The sequence below is a fragment of the Lissotriton vulgaris genome, chromosome 12 (assembly GCF_964263255.1).
Source record: "Lissotriton vulgaris chromosome 12, aLisVul1.2, whole genome shotgun sequence".
Taxonomy (NCBI): domain Eukaryota; kingdom Metazoa; phylum Chordata; class Amphibia; order Caudata; family Salamandridae; genus Lissotriton; species Lissotriton vulgaris.
Window position 1 is genome coordinate 340108097 of NC_141700.1, and position 27707 is coordinate 340135803.

General features: G+C 41.4%; 1 pseudogene; it reads left to right on the forward strand.

The window, feature by feature from the left end:
- The first annotated feature begins 4652 nt into the window (after positions 1 to 4652).
- LOC147674040 (uncharacterized) lies at positions 4653 to 27707 on the forward strand (annotated as a pseudogene).

The following is a 27707-nucleotide window of genomic DNA, read 5'->3' on the forward strand; positions in this document are numbered from 1 at the left end:
AGCCTTCCGTAAAATGAGTTTATACTTACAATACGGACTACCTAACTACAAAATGCTAGGTATGTGGTCTGTTGCAAAATCCAGAGATCACTGATATATATCCCTTTGCTCACATAGTGAGGGTAAACTTAAACAGATATATAATTTACCATGTTAGGGCTTTTCATTGTCTTATGTTTTCTAGTAATGTTGTTTACTTTGCTTAGGTGTATGTATTTTGCTTAGGTGTATAATTGTAGCACACTTGTTTCATAATAGAACACAATAGTTTCAATAAATATTGAACATTTTCCTTGTCTCTTTATTTTGTTTATTATGGACATGTATGAGTGAGAAGAGAAAGGTGATGATCTGTTTTCACGGGTCTTTTGGGGACTAGAGTGTTGTTGTTTTTTTGTGTCCTCATTCTGCCTATTCTCTAGTTGGTAGCACCCCATTTCCAATTGCCAAATACCATAGCATGGGGTAGAGCCATTCCATCCAAGAAAAAAGCTGTTTCCTCTTCCAACCGTTCACCGGTATGCCCGTAGCAAAAAAGGGACCAGGACCGACAGCGATTATTTGGCTTAATAATTGGGCTTCCTGGAACTTTGACTTCAATCGACCAACATTATCCACAATTTCTTCTGACTACTAGGATCACAGGCCATATCAAACTGACTTGTAAAAAATATATTTTTAATACTATTAGAAGAAAGGAGGAGAACTCCAGATATCCAAGACCTGCAAATCTCTTGTCTCCCCAATAGGATCGTACAGAAAATAAATCTGAAGATGACAGTATTGGGTAGGGTGGGATCGTCCGGACGAAATCCCAAAAATATAAGCATAGAGCTTACCTTGAATTGCAGGCCCGTTACTTCAGTAAAGAACTTACACAGCCCGGTACAATAATCAATGATCCTGGGGCACGTCATAAACATATGCATATCATCTGTCAGAGGGTATACGCATCTTGGGCATTCGATTTGCTGGAGACCAATATACTCTGTACATAGTGAAAATGTGATTACGCTTGAGAAAAGCGGGTTTCACCACTGCTCTGAGTATTGCAAATGAATCAAACCAGACCTCCCTGATGTTTAGATCAACCAGTTCTTCTGCCCAAAGCTTTAAAATATCTGCGTCAATGTCATCATCTGCCTCTAGCAGAGTATGATACCACCAAGAGACTTCCTTTTTGATAGGGCCAGTTCTAATCTCCTGGCTTAGCCATGAGTCCTCTTCCTCCTCCTTCCAAACCTGTCTTGCCCACCAGGAGCAGACTTGATAGTATTTAAATCTAGTTAATTGACCCCTGGTGCATTGACTCAGAACTTCCGAGCTGACGGAAGAAAAAGCTGAGTTGCAGTCCCCCCCCACAGGACATTCCTGCAGATTTCAAGAGAAGACTGAGCAGATCGTTTAGACACTCAGGGGTTCCTGGTGAGTCCCAAATCAGCGCCTTGGAAGAATAGTAAGGAACTCCAAGTTTTTTCCAAATGAACATCCAAGTTCTTAAGGCCCCCTGCAAAATCTTCAACCTCACTTTTTTTTAAAACTTCGGTCTCCATATTAAAAAAGAAACTGATCCTGTCCCTCCCTCAGTACACTCAACATTGCCCCAAAAAGTATTCCTAATGGTGACCTATCCACTTTATTTAACAACAATCAGAAGTTCTCGATGTGAAATGCATACCAATATGTCATAAGATCAGGGAGAGCCAGCCCCCCCTTCTCCAGCCTCCTCCTCAACTTTTTCCAGGATATCCTTGATCCCTTATAGGGCCAGATAAAGCTACCAATCTTCCCCTGCAATTTAGCTACCTCTCCTTTGTCAAAAGATAAGGGTATATAATTAAAGAGAAACGATCTTGGGAAGGACAATTATTTTGATGAGGCTAACCCTACTGTATCTGTTTAAGGGTAGGTTTGCACACCTTACCAACAACCTCCCAATTTCCTGACTTGCCTTCTTCCAATTTACTCTAGGCACATCCACTAAGTTCTGCGTGATTATAATAGCCAAGTAGCGCATTCGCAACTTGATCCCAGGGGTTTGCCTAGGCTGGTTCCATTCCAAAATGTCTTCCAAAAGAGTACCGCCTTAGCCATTAGATTTGGAATAGCCACGTCAGGGTTAACCGTATAAAGTAAAAGGTTGTCTGCACACAATGACAACTTTTCCACTATACCTGCAAACTTGAATGGGAAGAAGGTAGCATCCTCTCTAATCAGGGAGGTGAATGGCTCAATGTAGAGATTAAATAAAAGCGTGGACAGGGGACACCCCTGTCTAGTTATCCGTGTTATATTAAACCAATATCATAACTCCCCGTTAACCAATACCCTGGCTCTGGGCAAACAGTACAGGTTTTGGACAGCCCTTACTATATTCTCAGGAAACTCAAAGATCTTTAAAACCTCTCAGAGGTAGGGCCAGTGAAGTTGATCAAACGCATAGGTGGCGTCAACAGCTACAACTGTTATGGATGGATTATAAACTTCCACCAGATCCACAACCCAAGCATCCCAAAAGTAAGCTTATTGAGCTGCCTTCCGGGGATAAATCCTCTTTGATTTTGATGAATAACCCATTTAATAATCTGGACAACCCTAGAGACCAATGTTCCTTAAAAAAATGTATAATCGGTATTCAAAATCGATATCGGCCTCTAAGAATCCACTGCCAAAGGGTCTTTATTGGGTTTCAGGATCAATGTTACCATGGCCTCAGCCCAAGACAACAGGGATTTCCCCCTTTCAGCAATATTGCGTTAAATAGGCGTTTCAACACAGGTACTATACTATCAAGAACTTTAGACTAGATCTCAACAGACAGATCATTTGGTCCAGCCGGGTAGCGGGGGGTGGTGGAAGCATGAGGGAAAAATAGAAAAAATTGACCTCTATCTGTCATATGTCAGTGTGGTCCTAATTACGAGGGGTCATTTGACTCTTTTTAGAGGGGGGCAGTCTATGAAGACAGGTTAAGGTGGTCTTTCTGGAGCTAGGGATTGTATTGGAGAAATGAGTAAAATAAACCCGGTTGAACAGTATAAATGTGATTTTTATTGATGTTTCAGCCCAGTCTGCTATATAATAATCACCAAACACCAATATTTTGCTGCATGCGCAATTGTTGTAAACACACAAAAAACTGGCACTCCTTAGGAGACTGCACTGCGCAGTTGACTGAACTCAAAGCATTGCTTCATGCATTGGAACATACGGATCCTGAATTCCTCACACTTATAGTGTGCAATTCGAATTACCTTCCCAGTCCTTTAATGATAATTTACATTATTGGCATCAAAATGGATTAAAAAATTCTAAAGGTAACAACATCAATCAAACAATGCTTTGGGTGAAAGTGGTGACCCTTAAAGATAGGTTGGCACAGATTCCAGTTATTCATCTGTTGCGTCATTAGCATGTGGGAACACAGGTTGGAGGGAAATCTCTGGATGATGAAGTGGCCAAATGTGCATTTGCAATTGCTACTGTTGCTGTGATTACTTGTTCTAGAACGAAGATAGATAATGACATATTGTCTGCCATTAATGCTAACAAAGACAGCACCTCTTTACCTAAGGGCTTTCATTCTAAATATTCATACCACTTAAGTGAACTGAACATTCCTTTTGAGACTATGCCAGGGCTTGGTGATTGTTTGATTCCCAATCAAGATCACAGGTTTTCTTTAGTGATAGTTGTGCATGAAGGTGTCGCTTCTGCACACGCAGATGTGGCAGCCACAATTTCATTTCTACAACATTGTTATTGATGACAAATCTCATATCAACAGGCGAAATAAAATGTCCTTTGTTGCGACATTTGTCAACAAATTAAATCTTCCACCATGGCTTGCCTAGCTCAGACACACCTGTTGATTTCCAACAAGCTTTTTGGGTGCATTTATCTCGATTATCGTGGTCCTCTTATTTCAGATACTATGTTTAGATTTATCCTAGTTGCAGTTGATTCTTGCTCAGCATTCGGCTTAAGCTCACAATGTTATTAAAGATATGCAAGTCTTTATCAGGAGAAAAACATGCTGTATGTCCACTCGGAACAGGGAGTGGCTTTCGTCTCAAAAGCGTATCAGGATACTCCCCTGGGCATAGGGGTGTATTATTCTTCCCCATATCGGCCTAAGGGCAATTCTGTTGTGGAGAGGATGAACAATGACTTAAAGCAGTCCTTAACAGCTAGAGTATTAGGTATGGGTCATAGTTGGATCTACCACCTATATGGCCTACAACAAGCACTAAGCAATCTCCCTAATAGAACTCTGGGTGGCCGCACCTCATATGAGATCCTCTTTGACACCAAGATGTACGTTTCTGTCCTTGATGGTTCAGACATTGTGGTGGCAACCATGCACTTTGATGTAAATGATTGATATGCTGTCTTAAAGGATCTACAAATCTTCCATGACAACCAATCCAAAGAGCAGTTGAAGACATCTGCCTCTGCGAGAATTAAGGTGAAACCAGAACCTTCCAGCTTGATTTCAAAGGTTGGGGATCTTGTACGAAAGAAGGTGGCTGTGAAGAAGGAGTTTGGACCGTCATACCACGCTCCTTGGCATTCAAGGTACAAGAACTGTGATTTGCCATTACTTCCTGGTTCTAAAGACAGTTCTTTTGTCTCCATTGATCACATCAAATTACATCATGTGGTTGATTCTAAGTAGTAGGCCACAAGGAGTCTTTGGTAGTTCTTCCTCTCACTACCATAGAGGATATTCCTCTACAGCTTGTGGGCACCACTGTGGTAGTTTCTCCTCACCTGGGCGAGGAGGTGGAGGATGACTTTCAGTTAATTTCCAATACCGCTACAAATTCCAGCCACACAACTGAAGTTGATACTGTTCTTACTACTACGTCTTCTGCAGCTGATGTTGTTTTTTTTTTGCTTTATTCGATTACATTTAAAATCATAAAAGCAACAAGACAGCATAAATTTAAAAATTGATTACAATGTTACAAAATTCATGAAGTTAAAAGACATTCAAGAGTCAAAATCTGTGACAATGTCCAATGTACGTAGATATAAAAGTTCACACCAATATAATTCATACACAATATAAAAAGTTAAATATAGTTAAAAACAATTGCAGCGGATACAGGATAGTGGGGTCACCCTTCCAGTTGCCTCGGGGATAGCATCCTGGTCCTCGTATGCATGGCTGCGACCAGGAAGCTAGCAACCCCAAGGGTTGTCCTAGTACTACCTAATAACTGCAGGTAAAGTAGAGCAGGGCGTACCTGGACAAAATCTGCGTCTCTTAAAATGGGTGCCAAAAACCTCATTCTACTCTCTTTGTAGTGGCTACAGAACATGACAAAATGCATGAGGATCTGCTCAGAAAAATTATCGCAGCTACACGGGGTAGACTCATCAGGAACACCCCACACAGGAAAATCACCCAGGCAATATTGGATTATATTGAACCTAAATCTAATGAGCAAATGACGATGGAATGGTCTGCTCGCGATTTGTAGATAAGGTTCAATTTGGGGCGTAGTCAGAAGGAGGAAGTTGGCTCTAGCTCTAGGTTTAGTCAGTTCTTTCTCCTCCCGTGTTTGGGTTGCCCTCCTCATAAAGTTTTCTTTAATCCATTTCAGGTCTTCCCTAAGTATAGTGTTTGGGTGACTAAAAAGGTCAGGCCTGCCAAGTCTGCCCATCTCCCCCTTTACGTATTCCAGCCACGGAATCTTTAAAGCATTATCCAAGGACATGCAGTCCCTAAGAATAGTATGGTTTAGTGTAATGTCCTTGTTCAGCCAGGTTTTGGTCCAACATACTAGGGGCGCTAGTTGGAGCAAGTCAGTGATATATCCCAACCCTAACTCAGTGTGTATTGATAGGACTGGTGTAGATTGTGGAACACCCAATAAATACCTAAGAAAGTGATTTTCTACTGTCTGTAGTTTACCACAGTGAGAGTAACCCCACAGTGGGGCTCCATAGGAGGCTATAGATAAGCATTTGGTTTTGTAAACCTTCAATAATGCCTCCATCAGTCGAGACCCAAGACGCTTAGCGAAACTCAAAAGTGCGAAGGTGGATCTAGTGACAGCTAGAGATTTCGCATCCACCTGTGGGGTCCACGAGCCCTTCTCTTCAAATATCACACCCAAGTAGGTAAACACTTGTACCCTCGTAATCCCCTCTTCGCAGCAGCTAAAAGATTTCAACTTTTTTGGCCTAGGTCGCTTCCCTGCTGATGTTGTTTATACAGATCCACCGCTTTTGGATTTTTCCAGTCTTGCCACTGTACCTGTGGAACCAGCTTTTGGACAAACAGCTTCAGGGTTATGTGTGGGTTGAGATGATTTTTCTTCTGACTCCTTTGATAGTTCTTCTGTTGGCACACTCCTCCCACATGGATCTATGTTTTCTTTTCTTGGCTGAAACACATTTATCTGCTCTCTCCTTGGATATATGTTTGAATAACACTTCCCTTGGTTCTTCTATTCCTGTGGATTGGATTTGTGATTTTTTTCTTCTTGCTGATTAATGGGCATTATCTCCCAGAGCGCTCTGCCACTGAACTGGTTGATAAAGTGTTGACGCCTCATTCACCTTCGCATAAGCTAAAAAGTGACTTGTCCCTTGTGAACCTTTCAGCGGTTCCAGTAACAGATGGCATTGTTTGGGTAAAGTACCTTATAATATATTCAATCCTACAGAAATTCTGCAGATACCTTATGTATTTAGTGTTTCAATTGTTGATGTAATTGTACCTGGGTTATGATCTGATGATTGGGATGTTGAAACTGTAAACTCCATGCTCTCGGAGCTGAAATATTACTCTGTTTTTGAATCAGAGGATCTATATTTGAATTCTGCTAGTTTTGGTGAAATGTTCTGTTACCATCATTATGGACATCACTATATACATCAAGCTAGTGTTCAACATTTACTTTTTAATTACACACAATGGGAACATTTCCCTACTCCCCCACAAGGGAGTTCACAAACATATAGGGATCACATTTTTTCTGGAAATTATACATCAGAAGCACCATCATATTATTTCAAAGTTGTCCCTACACCACCAAAGAAATATATGCTTAGTCAAATTAAGCTAATAAATACAGACTCATTAGCTACACAATTAGCTGTAATAGGCTATGAATATTGGAAGGATACCATTGACATGACATCAATTTGGGGTACCAAAACTTGGCAAGTTCATGGGGCGGAAACTTTGTTTCGAACTTGTTTAATTCCTTCACAAATCATTTCTCTGAATGATACTGTTCAACAGACAACCTGTCTGGGACTATCAAAAATTAAACACATGAATGCACCAAACATTCCCTCTATGGCCCGATTTGATAATTGGCAAAATTTGAAAAATTACACTGAAGAATGACTCAACAGTGTATTGCATATTGTTACATTTAACTCCACACTTTCAGGTCGTTACGGGAGGTGATGGCGGCCAGTTGACACAAATGGTTGCTATACTCATTTATTTAATTCCACGCCGGCGTTTAAGACAAGAAGACCAGACCCCATCATTCTCTCAACATTCAGGTATTGTCGCCACCTATTGGAACATTCCAAACTGTCTGCAGAAAAACAACATCTTTTTCTCCTGTCGGAAGACAAAGGCCTATCTGATTTCTTATTGAGTCTTAAGTCTCTGCATTCTGAAAGATTAATTTATGCCACATACAATGACATTTGGAAATTTTCATAAATAGAAACTGCCCAACACTTAAAACAAATTGATCAAGATAATTTCGATAAAGTGCTTGCTATTTTTGATAATAGTGATACAACATTGTCTTCTCACATTTACAAATTGAATAACATTGTGTTACCTGGTATTGATGTCATGCAAAGTGACATGTCTTTATTGTATCACAGGCAAAGTCTGCTTAGATTTATCATGCAGTTTAGCTGGACTCTTCAAATTCTTAAGAATGGTTGCTTCCATGGCGTTACCTTAATTCAAGTCAGCTATTCTTGCCTTTCAATCTAACATGTAAACAAGGACTCCTGGCTAAAAAAGATGCCACATTCACCACCTTACATTTCAAGAAGTTAGAACAGCTCCTATTCACAATAGCAAAAACACTAACCACTGTCTGGTTAATACACAGCATAATATCTTGGCTAATTTCAAAATTTAATTTCACAGCTTGCGTGAAACATTTCCCTGTCAGTAGATATTAACTGGCTAAAAAAGATGCCACATTCACCATGTTACATTTCAAGAAGTTAGAACAGCTCCTACTCACAATAGCAAAAACACTAACCACTGTCTGGTTAATACACAGCATAATATCTTTGCTAATTTCAAAATGTCAGTTCACAGCTTGCATTAAACATTTCCCTGTCAGTAGATATGAACTCCTAGGAAGAAGCTTCATTCAGGCGTTCTGGTCACTTTCTCCTATCATTGTGAACGAGCCAACAAAGAGGTTTTCCTTAACGGAAAGGACTGCGACTCTTCTGTCTGACACTCACTCATTTGTAAACAAGTTACAATTATTGGCGCATGCAATGCGTCTGTAGCAAGTTTGTCCTCTTTTCTAAAAGGTAAAATCAATGCCAGCCCCTTCAGCTCCTCCCCTCATTATAGTCCTTTCGAATGGAAGATACTAAGGGCCAGATGTAGGTAAATACTATTCACCGATTCTTAAATAACGAACTTTAGGATTCGGTATTTAAGAATAGGTAAATAGTATGTAGGTAATTTTTCGGTAAATTTTACTGAATCAGTAAAATTCGGTATTTACCGATTCGATATTTACCGAATTGGTAATTCCCATTCATTCCTATGGGCTTGGAGGCCCATAGGAATGAATGGGAATTACTAAATCGGTAAATACCGATTCGGTAAATGGGGAACACATACAAGGGTGGCAGGGTGTCACATTGACACCCTGTTGCACCCCTGAATAGTGCATGGGTGCATATGTCTGCCACATCGCAGTGTTGTAAAAGCAAAAAATTGCTTTTTCAATGGTTTTCTTTATTTACCACCAACTTGAGTGCCCTCTACATTACGGATTTGATAATTTAGCGAATCGGTATGTTAAGAAATAGTTAATTTACCGATTCCTTAAGTTACCGATTTGGTAAAATACCGAATCGTACAAAAATGCCACCTACATTCCAAATGCCAAATACCGGTAGGTAACGATAGAAATTCGGTAATTTCGGCCGTTACCGACCGGTATTGGGCGACCTACATCTGGCCCTAAATGTTAGATGACCAGGCTTGTTGTGGAATGAAGGCCAGGATCCTATATATTTTATCGGTCTTCCAGGTAGTGACCTGCTGAAATAACGTGGTCTTCATTGCCATTCAAAGGGGTTCCAGTACCTCGTTGTAGCCTTACATTTAAACTTTGAAGACAGATTTTAACAAGCTAAGCAGACTCAAAGCACTATTTTTTCAAAAGTGGTAGCATAAACATCTGGTTGAGAAACCTTTCAATTGCAGGTTGCAAGGACATCCTTTGAAATAAAGTCATTGTTAATCACCAATCTCCAATTACATTTGGGTGAACTAGTTCACTGCATATTTAATGCTTCCAATACTGCCGATATAGCACACTTTTTTAAAATATTGGGACTGGCTTGGTCAGTTCCTTCCAGAAAATCTTTGGAGTTACACCAGTTTTTATACATTCCCTTTTTTCAAGTGTATTCATGGCATCCCATTGGTGTTATTACTCATTTGCTGAATTTTAGTTCTATTTTTTGCTACCCTGCAGTGGATGTTCTGTTTCAAAGCCCACTAGTAATGTAATTACCACTGGGCCAGCTGTGCTGTGAGTGCATGTTACCATTCTTTGGATCCTCTATGCTCCAGGAACTGAACACAGACTGCTCATTGTCATTCCAACCTACCTGGTTTACCTGCATACAACCCGTGTTTCATTGCCTTTGGTGCCACTTCGATTGGGCACTGGATGTTTGCCTAGCTCTGGAAATGCTGGTTCCCATGGACATTAACCTGTTGATGGGTCCTATAATGACCCATTTTTGGAGTAGTCCCATGAAATTGTGTCTGCTACTAGATGCTTGGTTGAGCCACTCCCTATTGACAAGATGAGTGCTTTAGCACCAGGATGATTGTACTCTGGCTCTAATTATTTGGGTGCAGGTTATTAGGCTTCTTCCTCAGCATCGGCTGAAATGAGGATCATGTCTGTTTTCTGGAACTTTTGAACTGGCAGTTATGGAATCATCGTCTGTGGGGACGCAATCTGATCTGGATTCACTAAACATTGATCTCATGGAAGATCTCTCAGAAGCATGTAGATCTACTTAAATTTCACAACGTTTTCCTAACTTACATGCTACATTATTTATTATAATTATATTTTTTGAATAATGTGCTTATTAGCAAGGCTTTGAATTTTCTTATCTTGGCTTGTGTCTTTTTATTATTTTGCTGGAGGGTGTGTAGTAAGTTCCCTTTTGGACCTACGTTGGTTCTCCTTTAGTTCTGTATATTACACATTTTAGGTTGCCTTTGGCTTGGTTCAGCCACACATAATACATTTGTTTTTGTGCACAATAATATTTTATAAATATGCTACACATGTTATTTGGTATGTAGTTCTCCTTCTAGGGGTTCAACGGAACATTTCATATAAGGTAAAAAAATATGGTACACTGTTTTCATGTGATCCATCAGCAATATCTCTTAAGGTTTTATACAAAATACAGCTACTGTTTTCCAATACTGCACTTCTTATCCTATAAGCCAAGACCTGCCTTTTTGAAAACAAAGAGGAGAATACTTGCAGAGGGACAGGTCATGATACCGGCACTCCAGCTTTCCATAAACTGAGTTTATACTTACAGTGTGGACCACCTAACTACAAAATACCAGGTATGGATTCTGTGTTTATCCCAGAGATCACTGATATATCCCTGTGCTCACGCAGTGAGGGTAGGATTATACAGTTATATAATTTACTGTGTTAGGTCTTTTAATATGTACAGTTTTCTAGTAATGTTGATTTCTTTCCTTAGTTGTATAGGTTTTCTAATTGCAGCATACTTGCTTCATAATAGAGCACGATAGTTTCAATAAATATTGTAAACTTTCCTGGTGTCTTTATTTTGTTTATTATGGATATGCATGAGTGGAGAAGCAAAAGTTAATTATTTGTTTCACAGGTTCCCTTGGGGACTAGAGTGTTGTGTTCTAGGTTGCCAAAATTATGTGCTACCCTGGGAAATCTAGGAGTGCAGGTAAGGCACTTTGAGCTATCCAGGACAGTTGGGCTGACAGGCACTGATGTAGCAGAGAGACACAGTCCATGCATTCTGATGTTCTGCTGTCTCAAGGCCCAATTCTTTGCAAGTACAATTACTTCAAGACAATAGAAGCATACTTTCATGCCAAGAAAGGATCAGTGCAACCTTCAGGCATGTTGTGGGAATCAATAAAGACCACTATCCTGGGGGGGACATCATTAGCTAACAGACAGGCAGAGAAATACGAGCAGCACAAAGAGACAAGAGAATTAGAGGGATACATTTGGGAATTAAAGATGAGATATTTAGACTCTCGTGCCCCAGAGATATTGAGATGTAGGACATATTCACAGACAATGCTTATGCAAATACTAACTGCAAGGCCACACAGGCATGGATGGCCTTGCAGAGTCACAATTGCCAATGTGGGGATAAGGCAAGTGCACTCCTATGCAGAGTCTGTCATTTCCTGGGGCAGAACACCCATCTTGTATTTATTAATGGTTCTGACCACTCCTGTATAATGGGGAATGAAGCAATTACAGACCAGCCTCTCTTTACTCTCATGTGGATGAAGAGCCTCTGTTGAGTGTTTCCAATGTGACTTTCCACTTTGGAGTCTCTCGGAGGAAGGGCGCTCTTCCCCGGAAGGACCCAATACAGATGATGAGTTGTTGGTGGCGCTAGGTCGCTTAAAGTCAGGAAAAGCACTGTACCATAATGGCTTCCCAGCAGAATTCTTCAAGTACTCTGCAAGGACACTCATAGAACTGCTGTGACAGATCAATGGAGAGGTCATGGAGTGTATGCTGCTACCCCCAGACCCACGGAGGGTTGATATAATAGAACTTCGGAACCCAGACAGACCTCCGGAGGCATGCCCGTCATATCTGCCTATATAGTTATTGAAAATAGAAGTGAACATTATTCCAAAAGCCCTAGAGGATAAACTGATTAAAGTAACAGATTCCTTAGTTTAGAATGATCAGTCTGTCTTTATGCAAGGATAAGCTACAAGGCATTACATAAGGAGACTACATAATGCTTTCATCCTCATTCCCAGGTTGGGAGGATAGAATTTAAGAGGGCATTCGATTTGGTAGGGTGGGGATAATTCTTCACCCTACCTAGGTGGCTAAACTTTGGACAGAGGTTCATGAGATATGTTAATCTCCAAAACACTGTTATCTCAACTACTATATGAGTGGGCACAGTAACATCTGTTTGAATCCCAATACCAGATCAACACAGCAACTGGTAATTTGCAATAGGCTGCAAAAATGCAATTAATATATGAGGGCTTCCGATACATATGAGTTTACCCAAATGCTAACCTGGAAGCAAAATATCAGGCCCCTGCTGGAAAAAATGTATGCAGCCACTTGTTACTGGGCTCCCTACCCCGTCAATCCTAAGGAGGTCTGAAATCTTCAAAATGGTAACCCTGCCGCGCTTTCTCTATCACCTACAAAATTTCCCTTTCAATGTAACACACACCTGTATTGAAAAGGTCAACTTTGAAGATTTCTGTGGATCCAGAGCCCCCTGGATAGCCTTTTTTCCAAGTGTGTTCAGTCCAGTTGTGATGGTGACATAGCCACCGCAGCTATAGAATCGCATTATAGAGCATCCCAACTAGTCATTATAAATTAAAGGCTATAAGACATACAGAATGATAACATGTTTGCCTACAAAAAATTGGCATTGGAAGGTATTTCAATAACACATTTGCTGTATGGAGGCCGTGTAGATCCAATAGATCCAATAACACCCCCCCCCCCCCCCAGCTACTTGGATAGTATTGAAGATCTGGAAAGAAACACTGAAAAAACTGAATTGGGAAGGACAGCTGACTAGGGAAACACCTCTTCGGCAGAGGAAGAATTTCGATTTTTCACAGCCTGCTCAGCAGAAAATCTGGATTTTATTAAAGACACGGAGGCTAACATTATGCAAATTCTCCTTTATTGCCACAGCTCAGCAGTAACAATGAGAGAACATAGAAGGTATGAACATTCTAGAAGATGTATATAGCTAATGAACACACAGCCATCATCCTTCTTTGTTGCTGCTGCTCATACAAATAAGTAGCCCCCTTCACTCGTGCTTACTGATGAGTGTGCCTACTTGTTTTGAAGTAGGAACACACGGGGGCTTATTAAATAATTTCTAGTCACCCCACGAGCCAGGTTCTTTTTAACTATCACTATTTCCCAAACCCCACAATACACTCACATTTATTCAAAATACCCCCTCACCAACACCACACATAGTCTAACAAGTGCTCCCTCATCTCCGTAGGTCGCAGCACGCCGTACCCCGTACCGGGGTACGATGACCCCGATGATGAAGCATGACACCAAGGGGCCTGTTGGTGTGTGAGAGGACCTAAAAACATAAAGCTGTGGAGGAAACACCCTTAATCTCAAGGAGTGGATTCTAACTGTTTATTTAAATATGCCCAGGGAGAATGAATCCATTCTGATTTCTCTCTCTCCCCCTCTGATTGTTAATTATGTAGCTCATGAACACACAGCCATCATCCTTCTTTGTCCAATGCTGCGAATCAAAAGAATAAGGTCAACAAAATTCAACATGAAGCGAGACATCCAACGAACCATCTCCATAAAACAAATGTATGAATTCTTATTCTGAAAAGAAGAAAACATAAATGTTAAAAGATATAACCCTTAGGGAGGGGCGAATAGTGGAGGGATAATATTAGCCTCCGTGTCTTTAATAAAATCCAGATTTTCTGCCCAGCGGGCTGTGAAAAATCTACATTTTATGGCATGACACGGAGGCCAACATTATGCAAGTTCAAAGTGAATTGAGAACATTGTCAATCACATTATTAATAGGTCTAAAATAACATTTTTTAAACATAGTTTCATTAGACCAGTCTGCGGCTCTTGAAGCCCACCACCAAGCATAAAAGCTTTAGAAGCTGATGCACCTCTGAGAGAGTGTGCACCAAAAATCGAAATATCAACACCACATTCACTCATTACTTCTTTCACCCGTCTTGCGAGAGTGGGAGAGGAAAATGGTTTATGTGGAGATCTATGGGAGATCAGGAGTTGTGTCTCAGTACCTCTCAAGTTGACAGTCCTTTTTTCATATTCCTTAAGACATTTAACACACAAACTTGCATTTTCAGGAAAGAAAGGATAGAAGGTAGAAAAAGACATAGTCTTGGTCCTTTTTTTAAGCTAAAAACAAACTCCCTCAGGTTGAAAGGCCCTGCTGGTAACATCTAATGCCTTAACATCTGAAGTTCGCCTAAAGGAGACTAGACAAAGCAAGACGGTAAGTTTATAGGAAATGCGTTTCAGCGATAGGACATCGTTCTCTCCCCAAGAAGAGATAAGGTGCAATATGTTTCTCACGTCCCAAATGGCTGAGTACTTAGGAGTTGGAAGATTGAAAACACGCATGCTTCTCATAATCTTTTTGGTCAAGAGGTTTTGACCAACAGATACACCATCGACTAAGGAGTGACCCGCAGCTATCGCTGACCTATAGACATTAACGGTCCTATAACTGAGGCCAGAAGCGAAAAGCTCAGAAAGGAAATTAACCACCTGCACTAAATCAACTGAAACGGGATCATGATGTCGTTGAAGACACCAGCAAACCCATTTGTCCCAGGCCAATCGATATGCCTTCCTTGTCCCAGAAGCCCAGGATTCAGATATGAGTCGGAAAGCAGTGTACGAAAGGCCAGGGATTTTTCACTGTCGCCTGAAATCTTCCAGGCCATCGGGACTAAGATGCCTTTGTCTAGGAGGGGGTGAGATTCACCCTGAGGGCCCAGGTGAAGACGGTTGAAAGACGGGATCAGGATCGGGAAGTCTATTGTCATCTCCAAGATGATCGGGAACCATGCTTGAGACCTTCAGAGGGGGGCTATCACTACCATACTCTGAAGATATCTGCGAGCGTGTAAGAGGAGCCGCGGGAGCATTACAAACGGCGGGAAGGCATATGGTTTTAAGTTTTGCCAATCCTGGAGAAAGGCATCCACCCCATGCCTGAGGGTCCGGCTTCCAACTGAAATATTTCGCCAGCTGAGTGTTCAACCTGTACGCAAAGAGGTCCGTCCCAAAGGGGCCCCACTGCTCTTGAATGCCCGAAAATATCTCTATGTTCAATATCCATATCCGTTGTTCAAGCCAGGGATGTGTTCTACCGTGACTGACAGTCCCTTGTTCAGGCAATAGTCCCAGAAAACCTTCGCTATCTCTGTCAGACCCTTCGAATGCGGCCCTCCTAGTTTGTTCATGTACCGTACCGCGGAGACATTGTCCATGCGGAGCATTTTAGAACATTTCATAGTTTCTTATGTAAAGCTCCGAATTGCAAAGGAACCAGCTAATAGTTCCAGGCAGTTGATGTGTAGACTCTTCTCCTCGCGTGTCCACCGCCCTCCTGTCGACTGGTTGGTGCAAGATGCGCCCCAGCCTTCTAGACTCGCATCGGACTCTATTATCATGTCTGGGGATTCGCCGAAGATCGCTTTGCCATTCCAGGCCTCTGCATTCTTCAGCCACCAAGAAAGCTCTTCCCTCGAATCTATGTCCAAGCTGGTCATAGGACTGAGACGTCTTCAGAGTCCTCGCTTTGAGTCTCTGAAGGGCCCTGTAGTGAAGAGGGTTGGGGAAGATCGCCTGAATGGTCGAGGAGAGGAGACCCAGGATTCTCGCTAGAAGTCTTAAGGGAAATGTATCTAGAGAGAGTATCTTTTTCAACTCCTTCCTGAGTTTCTTTATCTTTTCCATTGGTAACTTTAATTCTCCTGATAATGTGTTTACCATGAATCCCAGGAATTGGGTCTCCTGAGAAGGGACAATACAAGACTTTTTTGTATTTATGACAAAGCCCAGATATTCTTGGAGTCGGATGGTAAGATCTGTGTGACGAGAAATAGTCGACTTGGTTTGAGCCATGATGAGGATGTCGTCCAGGTAGATTATGAGCCTGACGCCCCATTCCCTTAACCAAGCCACCACTTGACTCAGCACTTTGGTGAAACACCAAGGGGCTGAGGACAGACCGAAAGGGAGGCTGCAAAACTCCCAGAGTTTTGCCTCCCAAGTGAACTGTAGGAACTTCCTGTGAGGGGGCTATATAGGGATGGTCAGATAAGCGTCCTTTAGATCCATGCACGTCAGCCAATCGCCCTTCCTCAGTACGTCTCTCAGTAGGTGTATTCCCTCCATTTTGAAATGATGGTAAGACACCCATCCATTTAGGCTTTTTAAGTTTATCACAGGTCTTTGTGTCTTGTCTTTCTTTTCCACTAAGAAAATATTGCTAATGAAGCCTCTCTGAGAGCCCTGTCTTATAGCCCCTTTGGTGAGGAGGTCCTGAACCTCTTGAGAAACAAGTTTCTTTTGATCCTGTGAGAATATTATCTCTCGGGGAGGCTTTAACTGAAAGGAAACACCCAAAAAGTCTATTTTGTAACCTCTGACGGTTTTTAAGACCCAAGGATCCTGCATGATCAAAGTCCAGTTGCCAGAGAAAAGGGCTAGTCTGCCACCCACCTTTACAGGGGTATCTAAATGGTCTCTCACTGCACCTACCTGTCGAAAAGGTCTTGTTCTTCCTATCGCCACGCGAAAATCTTCCTCTGCTGCGTTGTCTTTGAGAGTAGAAGGTCTGGTTTCCGTAGAATGATGATTGTTGATATCTGGTTCCTCGTCCAAAGAAGGGTCTAGAAGACAATTGTCCCTGGCCGGGGAATCGACCCCGCATTCTCCCGGCCCGTCCAAAAATTCTATCTTGGAAGACCTTTTTAATTTTGCGTTGGGACTTCTGAATCGAGCTAAAAGCTCCAACATACTTTGCCATATCGCGTATGAACTCCTCTCCAAAGAGGAGTCCTTGCGGGTTTTGTCCTGTCTCTTTATTTGCCAACTCTATGAGCTTAGGGTCTATGTTAAGTAGTATCCCTTTCCTAGGTTCATTAGACAAGGAGGTATTGGCATTGCAGAGAAGGCAAATGGACCTCTGAACCCATTCACGAAGTTCTTTGGGGTCAACGGGAATGCCTCCAACATAAGCATTCTCTGCCAAATCAAAGATTTTGGTCAGGGGGCCAACAATGTCAAGAAGACGGTCCTGACATGACTTAAGCCCCTTGTCTATGCCCTTCCTCGGGTCCTTTGCACCCTTAGCTATAAATGCAACCACCTTAGGGTCTAGTTCGGGGGTAAAGGTGATCTTATCCAGAAGAGATGGGGGAGGGCATTCCGATCTCAACTTTGATCTCACTTCTTTGGGGATTTTCCTCCTTAGCCAAAAGCCAACATAGTCTGCGCCGTGTTGGGACGGTAGACATTCTGGAGAAAGGGGGCGTTTTATTAATAAGGGGTCGAACATATTGTCCCCAAAGGCGTTGGTGATGCCCATTTTGGACCCCGATGCCTTGGTTGTCCCCTCTGAATTCTCAACGGAATTATCCTCCCGTGGCTCAATGTCCGAATCAAAGGGAGACGAGCAAGAGAGGTCTATCTCTGCATGTTTGTGTTCATCGCTATCGATATGTATAGGCGAATCTGGACCCAATTCTTGTCCCTCTGTGGTGCCCGAGGCGCCGTTCTGGTCTCCGCCTTGATGGCGAGATAGAGCCGTTTTAGATGACACCTTGTGTTTTTTGGCGGACAGGTTAGCTTGTTCCCCCGCGGCTCTCTTCTTTGGGGCCTTAACTGCCCCTTCCCTAGTGCTTAAGGGGTGAGTGGTAGCACTGCTAGTAGAGGGCCATGCCCTTGTAAACATCTAAAAAATGTTGTTGAAGGTGAAATTACATTTTTTATTGATAGTCTCAATAAAGGAGGTCATGGCTTTTTCCATGGCTTTAGAAATCAGTAGTTCTAGCTTCCCTTCAAGTGTCGGGTCAGGGCTAGAAGACATGATTAGGTAGGACCAGTGTCCAACAATCTCCCCTTTAATTTAATATGGGCTAATAATATGACTCAACTTGCCCCGTATTAGTTAGTTAGCGTGATATAATAAACCTTCCGACCTTCTAGACAACTAATCTTAATCCTACCTTAATTCACGCCCTTTTTTTGTTTTTTTTTGTTAATAATTCAATATCTGTCTCTAATATCTATCTCTGATATCCAGCAGAGCGTTGTCAATTATCAGCCAACAAGAAAAACGGGGATAAAATAGTTGGATTCTTGGATTTCCACACGCGATCGAGAGAGGGACAAACCGAGTCGGGTTAATAACTTCCAAGCTTTCTCCGTAGCCTAGGAAACAGCGCACGCCTGCGTGCGCGACGTTGCTAAGGGCATTTTCTCTGAGGCCCCTCCCCTCGACAGCGCGCTCGCGAAGGCACACCGCGGAGGGGAGAAGATTAAAATTCAGCCGACAAGGGTGAGGTAAGGGTGTCGGAGTCCACCAGAGTCACAAGGGGAGGGGAGGCGAGTTGTGCGCCGGGGTCGTACTGTGCGACAGGTGTGCGGTCGTGATCAGGAAGTTTGCGCTCGCAGTTAAAAGACGCGAACAGAGAAAGGGGGCATAAACCTTGCACACAATACGCCTAGACTGAAAAGCACGAGCGAAAAACCAGTAGAGTGTCTTCCGCAAGTCAGTTTGGGAATAGATAACATAAGGTGTATTAATAAGCATATAGACAAAAGCAGTATACATAAAAAATGACTAAAATGCATAGTAAGCATCACAACACGAAGTAAATGATAGAAGAGCGCATTGTAGGGTCAAGTGAACCCAAATACGCCACAACAGTCTTCAAAACAAGTAGGCACACACATTAGTAAGCACGAGTGAAGGAAGCTACTTATTTGTATGAGCAACAGCAACAAAGAAGGATGATGGCTGTGTGTTCATGAGCTATATACATCTTCTAGAATGTTCATACCTTCTATGTTCTCTCATTGTTACTGCTGAGCTGTGGCAATAAAGGAGAATTTGCATAATGTTGGCCTCCGTGCCATGCTATTAAATTATGACTGTTGGTAACACTGGAAGTATTTTGCCAATGGGACCACATCAGGATTTCTATCATGGGAAATATAATTCAGGGGACGGCACTGAAATCATATCAAGAACTACAGGAGTAGTATCATCTGCACCTCCTCAAGCTCTTCCATTATCTGCAGTTGTACCATACCCTTTTGCCCTATATAATACAACTGGAAACTTTCCCTGACTTCAACCCCTTTGAAGCCAAACTTCCCTTGGGGTAGCTGGGGGGCCATGAAATTGCCAAGATACATGGATGAATAATGCTTGTGATCATTTAGAGAAGCTACGGGAAGCATGAGAATGCAATTTGGGCCCCCTGGAGGAAGACAAATGAGGGATGCTTGGGGGGTGCCATTGGAGTCAGCTATCTCAGCCAGGCTTTGTTTGAACCAGTGGAAATACTTCATTAGAGCATATTATGCACCACATAGATTATGGAGGATGGGAGCAGTGTCTAACTTGTCTTGCCGCTGCTGAGCCATGACAGATGGGACACTGTTACATATTGTAAGAGGATGCACTAAGGTCCAGGTGTCATGGTACGCAATGCTTGGTCATCTGGGTTCAGTACTCAAGCTGACACTTATACCTGACCATGAAGTGGTTCTTCTACATCTAATAGTAGAGGTAGATTCTAATAGGTACAAAAGGGAACTACTACGATTAGAATAGGTGGCAGCAAATCAAGACATTGCCGACACTGGAAAGACATGGAACCCCTATCACTGGAGGAGTGGAATAGGGGGATGGGCCAATGTATTGGCCTTGAAAGGCCAATTTAAGAGGCCAGTGGTTGCCCAACAAAGTTTGTCAAAATATGGGAAAAATGGAGGCAGTGCCGCGGAGTGGAGATTGAGCCGATCAGATTGCAGAGGCAGAGCCTAGATGAAAAAATCACTCATACAGGACTCGGCTATGGGAGGGACGGGGGAGAATCATGACTAATTTAGAACATAATTGTGAGATCAGTATTGGTAAAACTACAGGGTGTAGGGAGGGACAGTTGAAAGACGAGGAAGGGGCCTTTTGGAATGGTTGTTTCTATCTGTTTGTGGATATGACATGCATTAAAAACTTCAATAAAATAAAAAAATAAAAAAAAATGTAAAGGAATTCCCTCACAGTGAATTAAGAAAAAAACTGTTTTCACCATGTAAGCAAACTATATTTTCCATTAATAGGCCTAGTTATTTTTTTCTATATAGTCATGGGAAAATTGGGGAACGATCATTAAACATTATTTTCCCCTTAGTTCTAAAAATCTTATGCATAGCTACCGGCAGACTGGTTGGTCCAATTAACAACACAGGTCCAATAATTCAATACGTTCAATCACTCACATATGCTTCTTAGCTTTGAAGTTGCTATTATCAGGCATTTCAATGTGCCCGACCCGGGCACATTGTGGATCCTGTATGTTATGCTGCTCGAGAAGGTGGAGAAATCTATTTAGGCCCTTCAAACGAATTAAGGCATCAATTCCAATCTCTCTGCAAACAAATGTTTGAACAGGTATAAGCATTATGAGTTATGTGATAATTATCATACCCTCTCAGTTTTTCGCTGATACATTTTGACCGGTTACACCAGCTAAAATGTATCAGGGGAAAAGGCCCACACAAGTGAAAAAACAAGCAGAATTTGGTGTTTTAAAATCAATTCTGCATGTTAACCCTAATTTTTCAGTTGAATACTCAGAATAGGAGGTATTTACTACCCTTGAAAAATACGTCAGACTGTGGTAATGCTACACCACACTATATTGCAATAGATTGTAATGAAGACCTACGTTTTAACGCCTAATACTTCTCAATGGGTGAAGGAGACAGACTGGATACCCAGGACAAGGATAAATGTCTTGAGCAGGTCAAGTACTCCGTTCCTGACAACCACTTACCTTGACCGTGGTACAATACAACAAACAGTATCTGCCATTGGTGGAACAGCCCTTGAATCAAACACTGAGTTACCTGTGATCATTTCGGAAATAATAAATACTTTGATATTAATCTTGGCAAATTATTATCGGACTAATTAGTGTTGGGATTATGTTTTGTATTTCTTTTTAATGCTAATATCAGATTTATAACTTCTGTTTAATCCAATATTAATGCAGTGCTTTTTCCTGTAGACATCAGTGTTGCATTGTCTAGTGAGTTGAACTTTTGTTATTTGTCTAAGGGGATATCCCTGTACAATCCTATTCTCGTCTATTTACATTTCTCTTCACTCGCTCCCATATATAGATATATATATATATAGCTAGATAGATAGATATAATAACTTTTTTTACTTAACCCTTAGCCTTCACACATTTTACCTATCCCTCTTCATGATGTTTCTTTTTTCTTGTTTAACATTTGAAAAAAGTAAGTTACGCAGACAAACATTGGAACATAAATACTGTAACCCCGTCATATTACCTTCAAATCTGCATTACTTTCAAACTGGCTAATAACAGCGTGACGTGAAACATTTTCAAAAATACTAATAATGTCATGTAAGCATGCTCAAGTCAGCCAACCAGAACATTTACATTCACCACAGACATACACTGAATCCTCTGCAAGTCAATATTTTACATATGTTTCATGACTAGCATCCATTGATTTGCTCCAGATGAGGTGAGGGGGCAAGTCTTCTGCAATTGCATGTCCACCATGATTCTAGAACCCTAAAGAACAGCTGCACACCATACACAAGAGAGACTAAGGGTCCACTCTCACATCAAAACACCTCCTATCTATGAATGTCTGTTATACTATGGAACAAACGTTTGAGGGAATACCATTCACTCTTAATCAGCAGTGCACATGTATCCGGATCTAAGATGTAAAAACATGCACATGATGTTTTAAATGATCATGTCAGCATTGGTGCTCATATATGTCAATCTGTATGCCCCATGTAGGTTACTCTGACTAACTCCTGATACCATTGCTCATTAGTGTATTGTCAAAACGAATGATTGCTCAAGAGCCTACATACAATGCAGTACACATCAGAACCACAACAAAGCAACCAAATTGTGAGTTCAAGTGGAAAACTGAAGTTTCATTTTATGCATTTGCACCACTCTGTTGGCAGTGCAAGCATCTAAACTCTTGCTGCACAACATTGCAATGAGGTGATGTGCGCTAATGCCAAAAACTGGAAAGGAGCTGTGAGATGAGGAAGAGAAGAAGGTACAACAAACAAGTAATGATAATTATGAGTAGGCAAAATCACAATTTTTTTCCATGTAATTTCACAAAATTCCACAAAAAACTCCCAAATCATGAATTTAGAGTAAAATGTGGTTTGCCCGTATCTTGGTGACTTTATTCAAATGAGCATTCACTTCAGTAAAAAAAATCTCTTGGAATACTGGGGCTTAAAATATCTTGCAGCAATATATTTTCTTCATGAACGAGTATTTCATGTGCAACAATTGCACAAGATTGTGTAATATAAAATTTTAATTAATTTCAAAAAGTTGGTGTAATTCAAAATTTGGCAATTATGCCCAGGTAAATGCAGTTTCTCTGAGACCTAATGATGTGGAGAAATAATTGGGAAATATCTGCCCCTGATTTAAGAAAACCACCTTCCTAAACTACTTCTGAATTGACCTACGAAAAATATAACACCGTACTTACTTTACTTTAATATCACAAAATTGTTCAATTGTAAATATTTATTCTTAAAAGTACCCCATGCCCTAGCAGTTCTGTCCGGCTACCCACATACCCTAAGCACAACTGCCAATTGTCTCACCTGCATTATTCTATCAACAATCTTCGCCCCAAAAGGGCCCATCTGCTGGTGTACTGTTCCATCACACACAATTGCCCTAATGTTGCTGTTCCATTGCAGCTCCATCCTTTCTCCCTTACAAACCCCAACTGACCAATTCCCTCACTGCACTATCCTACTACCCACCAAAACAGCTACCCTCCCATATCCTCAAGTAGTACCAGTCTTCCATCCATTCAACACCCCAAAAGCCTGTTAATACACTACCATTCACCTTAATGTGACTAATTCCTTATGTGTCCTGAAAACGCTATATGTACATTATAATCTGTCTTAACTTGTAGATTTGTGGTGCATTTGCTGATCGATTTCAACGAATGAGCGTCATTAGGGGGTTTCTTGTGAGAATTGGGAGTGGGAGGAAGGAGGTGGATGTTTGTTTGAAAGCGTCATACTGTCCCAGGCAATAAATAGGGACATCTGATTTAAAGTCAAGTCCTGGCTCTTGAATAGCATAGCTAGAATAGCAATGGCTGTGATGGCCTTGTGACCTTCATCTTTCTGCAAATAAACGTGAGAATGGATGTCAACAGCTGTAGATAACTCAACAGATGGACCATCCCTGGTTCCTCTGTACTTCAATGTGCTGATGTTGGGCCATATGATGAAGGTTTCCTGGGGGTGCAATCAACATTTGCATCAATTTCTTGCATACTCAGAGCACTTTGATATTATAGAAGTTACTGCAGATGCTCGTGCTTGGTGACTGAAATGAACCCCCTTGTCCTGCTATGTGTTAAAGTGCAGTCCTAGCATAACTGTGCATGATCCACAACTGGGAATAAGGAAAGCAATAGGCATGGCTTCAGTTGTCTCTCTTATTTGCTGTACTCACTGATCACAAGCTGTCTCAGAAGCCTCAAATCAATGAGTCAAGGTCGAACATCCCCCGACACCTACCCAAGTTAAGCTGACATCTAATCTCTTAACATGAAATAAACTGTTGGAATTAATAGAGAGGTGGAGCAAGGAATCACTCACTCTCCAGGTTAGCGGATATACATTTTCAGAGCCACTGATAATTAGTGTGTGTGTAAGATCTTCAAGTACTTTGTGAGGAAATCCCTCTCTGGCCCTTATGCACAAGCTCATTGTTAGTACTTGCCAGACTATTTGCAGGTGTAGTAAATATATTTTAGATCACACTTTAACAGATATATCCATCTGTAACCTTCACAGAAGTGAGACGTCTGGCTTTTGTTTGATGGAATTTGTACCCCTGACTTTCCAAAACGTGCTATAGAAATGGCCTTCACAAGGGGACTCTTCTGAGCCTTCAAAATTCTTATAATTTTTGTCTTGTAGTTGATAGGGACCTACAAAATTCCTGCGAGCGCTATTCTGGTGAGCCACTCAGCTATTACATCCTCACTCTGGTATGTCCTATTCATTGTATAATGGTTGAATGTACTCTTCTGTGGGCAATGTCCAATTAGTGAAAGGGATGACATATTAGTTTGCATATACTTTAGCCCCATTAGATCTATCTTTCCAAATCAGCAAAGCTCCTATAGATGCATCATGATCAAATTCGGTTAGTTATGATCCTCTCACTTTTGGCACATCACCTCTCATCGATTGAGGAACACCATCTGCAGCACCACCAGTTTAATCGATGGGAGAGCTTTGTCCTCAACTCTGTCAACACGTGAACAAAGGTATAATTATCTATTCAAATATGCATTTTAAACACAACACTGAATCTTGATATCCCTGGCCGCACATACTTACACAACTATAATGATACCCCTGGGAAGAACCTTAAAAGCAACATTTGTTGCACCATCTCTCCACAATATTGAATCAATCTCACATTTTGTAATTATTTTTCTGAAACAGTTAGGGGGTACACTAAAAATAGTTTGAGAAGTGAATTCTGTTTTCCTTCTATTTATTATTTACAGGTGATTGGTTAAATGTGGGTAGGTAATTGTTAATTATTTATCATGGGTGATAGCTGTGTAGAACTCCCATTTAAAAAAAGATACACTTAGAATAGCTTTATTTTCCATTGTTTTAAACCACTGCATACTTTGACCTTAGGTTTAGCTCCGAAACCTTCCATGGTTTTGCTTTGTGGGACTCGTTCAAAGAATTAATGATGTAATGTTGTTTACAGTTAGATGTAAGCAGGGATTGGCACCACCTATACTTCTATGGGAAATCTTATTGACTGCAAAACAGGGAGAGACTTTTGTTTGGCACAGCCTTTCTACATCAAATAAATTGTTGCCTTCAAAATATTTATTACTCTTAAATTCTTGACTGATCTGTGTTATCTCTTTAACTTAGTGTTTACTTTATATAGAGTTAGTGGAAGTGCCTGTAAAGAAGTCAAGGTTCTATACAAAATAAACTAAACATCAGGAGTAATACATTATTGCTTTTGGTGTGAAATACATATGAGCTCTAATTTTCTAAAGGACTGTCCACAGGCAAATTCCTCTAGCTTCATAAGAATAGAAAGGATAGTCCCTTCTGTCAGCCACTGTCTGATGTTATGCAAGCCAGTATCATAACCGCACCAACTTATACTGGGTACAAAAAGAACCAGCATGAAGTAAGTTAAAAAAGGGTTCAGTGGCAAAAAACGAAGGAGTCCCCTCTAGATGCAGAGGAGCAAATGTAGATTTCCCACAGCCTGGTGAGTAGAAAATCTGCATTGTCTTAAAAACACAGACACTAATGTTATGCAATCTCCTAAATTGCCACTTCACAGAGAAGCTTCTCTAAAGATTATAGAAGACAACTGAATCCAGACCACATCAAAGGGAAATCCTCCTTCTTTTATGCAAGTTGATAACAACCACACTGAACTTTAAACTTAACATCTTTTGCAGAACATGAACATTGCCCAAACTTACTAAGTCTGAAGAGCTCCAAATGAAGAAATTAATGTAATGTGCAATGATCTTCCTGTCTAACGTTAACTGTATAATATACAGCATGACATACATAGACTTCCACCCAGGCTAAACATTTACTTGAGCTACAAATACAATCATACAGATCTTTTCACAGAGAGTAAGATAAATGGAGGAATAATATGAGCCTACGTGTCTTTAATAAAATTCAGATTTTCTGCCCAAAGGCTGTGGAAAATCTGCATTTTATGGCAGAACCAGTGGTCAACATTATGCAAGTTCAAAAATTTCAATCAAACAATTTGTCACACGTTCACCAGGCTTTAAATACAACTTCCTGAACACTGAGTCATTAGACCAATATGAACACCTTAAAATGTCTTGCAATCCACATTCCACCATAAAAGCGAATAAAGCTTGAGCTCCCCTAACTGAATGAGCCTCAAACATGCTTACATCTACACCTGCCTTCATCATAATCTATTTTACCCATTTTGCAGGTGAGGCAACAGATCTTTAAATGGTTTCTTAAAAGAAATAAAATATGGAAAAAAAATTGTCATAGAATTTGTACTCACTCTTTTGGGAAAATAAAAACAGTGTAAATATTTAGCTTCAGCGATCCAAAGTACGCACATCAGAAAGACTTCTAAAAGATACCAAACACATTAACATAGTCAATTTGAATGTCAAATTGCTCAATGATAGATCCTCATTCAAACAAAATGGGGCCCATTATTATCTCGGGTGGATTGCCCCCGCCAGGCTGGCGGTAGCTACCGCCAACCTGGCGGGGGCAATCCGCCCGACATCCACACTCATTTCCCCCCCCGCCATATAGGTATGGCGGGGGGACCTCGACGAACAGAAAGACCGTCCGCCGCTTTTCCGCCCAGGTCGCCTTGCGGCCAGGGTGGAAAAGGAATAATATGGTGGCGGTGTCTATCAGACATAGCCAGCCATATTATGATGGGCGTCTGTAGGTGCCTTTCCGCCCCCTGCAGGCCCCCAGAGTGAAGGAAAGGTGGGTGGTGCACACAGGGGGTACCTGTAGTACCCCCCTTCATTTGCATAAACAAAGCAACAGGTACCGCGCGGTGCCTGCCGCTTTGTTTATGCAAGTGCATCAATGTATTTTTAGCATTGTGGCGGTCGGTGCAGAGTGCACCGCCCGCCACGATGCTAAAAATGCAGGATGTGCCCACCACTGTGGCGGGCACATCCTAATACCCCCCATGGGACCCCCGCCCTTATGGCGGGCGGTCCCGAATTCCGACAGGATGGCGGGCGGACAAAGTCCACCCGTCATCCTAATGAGCCCCCAAGTGTCCAAAAAAACTCAAAACTCTTGGAACAGCCCAAACAGAATTATACCTACACACTGGAGTATTACAAATTCTAATGCTCCTCAACAGCCTTCTTAGTAGGAAGTACTTTACCTACCAATAGACCATTTACCTAAACATGACCTGCACCAATAGCTGACTTATACGCATCAATGGACTTATCAGACAGACCCCTTACAATATAATTCAGACAAATAATTGACCACAGTCACTAGATGAACTGAAATGGGATCAAAATCCCTTTTCACATGCCAGCAAATCCATGTTTGCTATGCTGATCTATACACTTTCCTTTTCAGGAATGCTGGAAGCTTCTTGTGAAAGATTTAGCACCTCCCATACTCTCTGGAAATGTTCCATGCCACCAACATCAAATGCCCTGATATATCATGATTGTGAAAGTCTCCCATTGGACCCCTCAGTAGTCCTTGAACCAAAGGAAGAATTGGAAAATCTACCAACAGCTCCAGCTTAA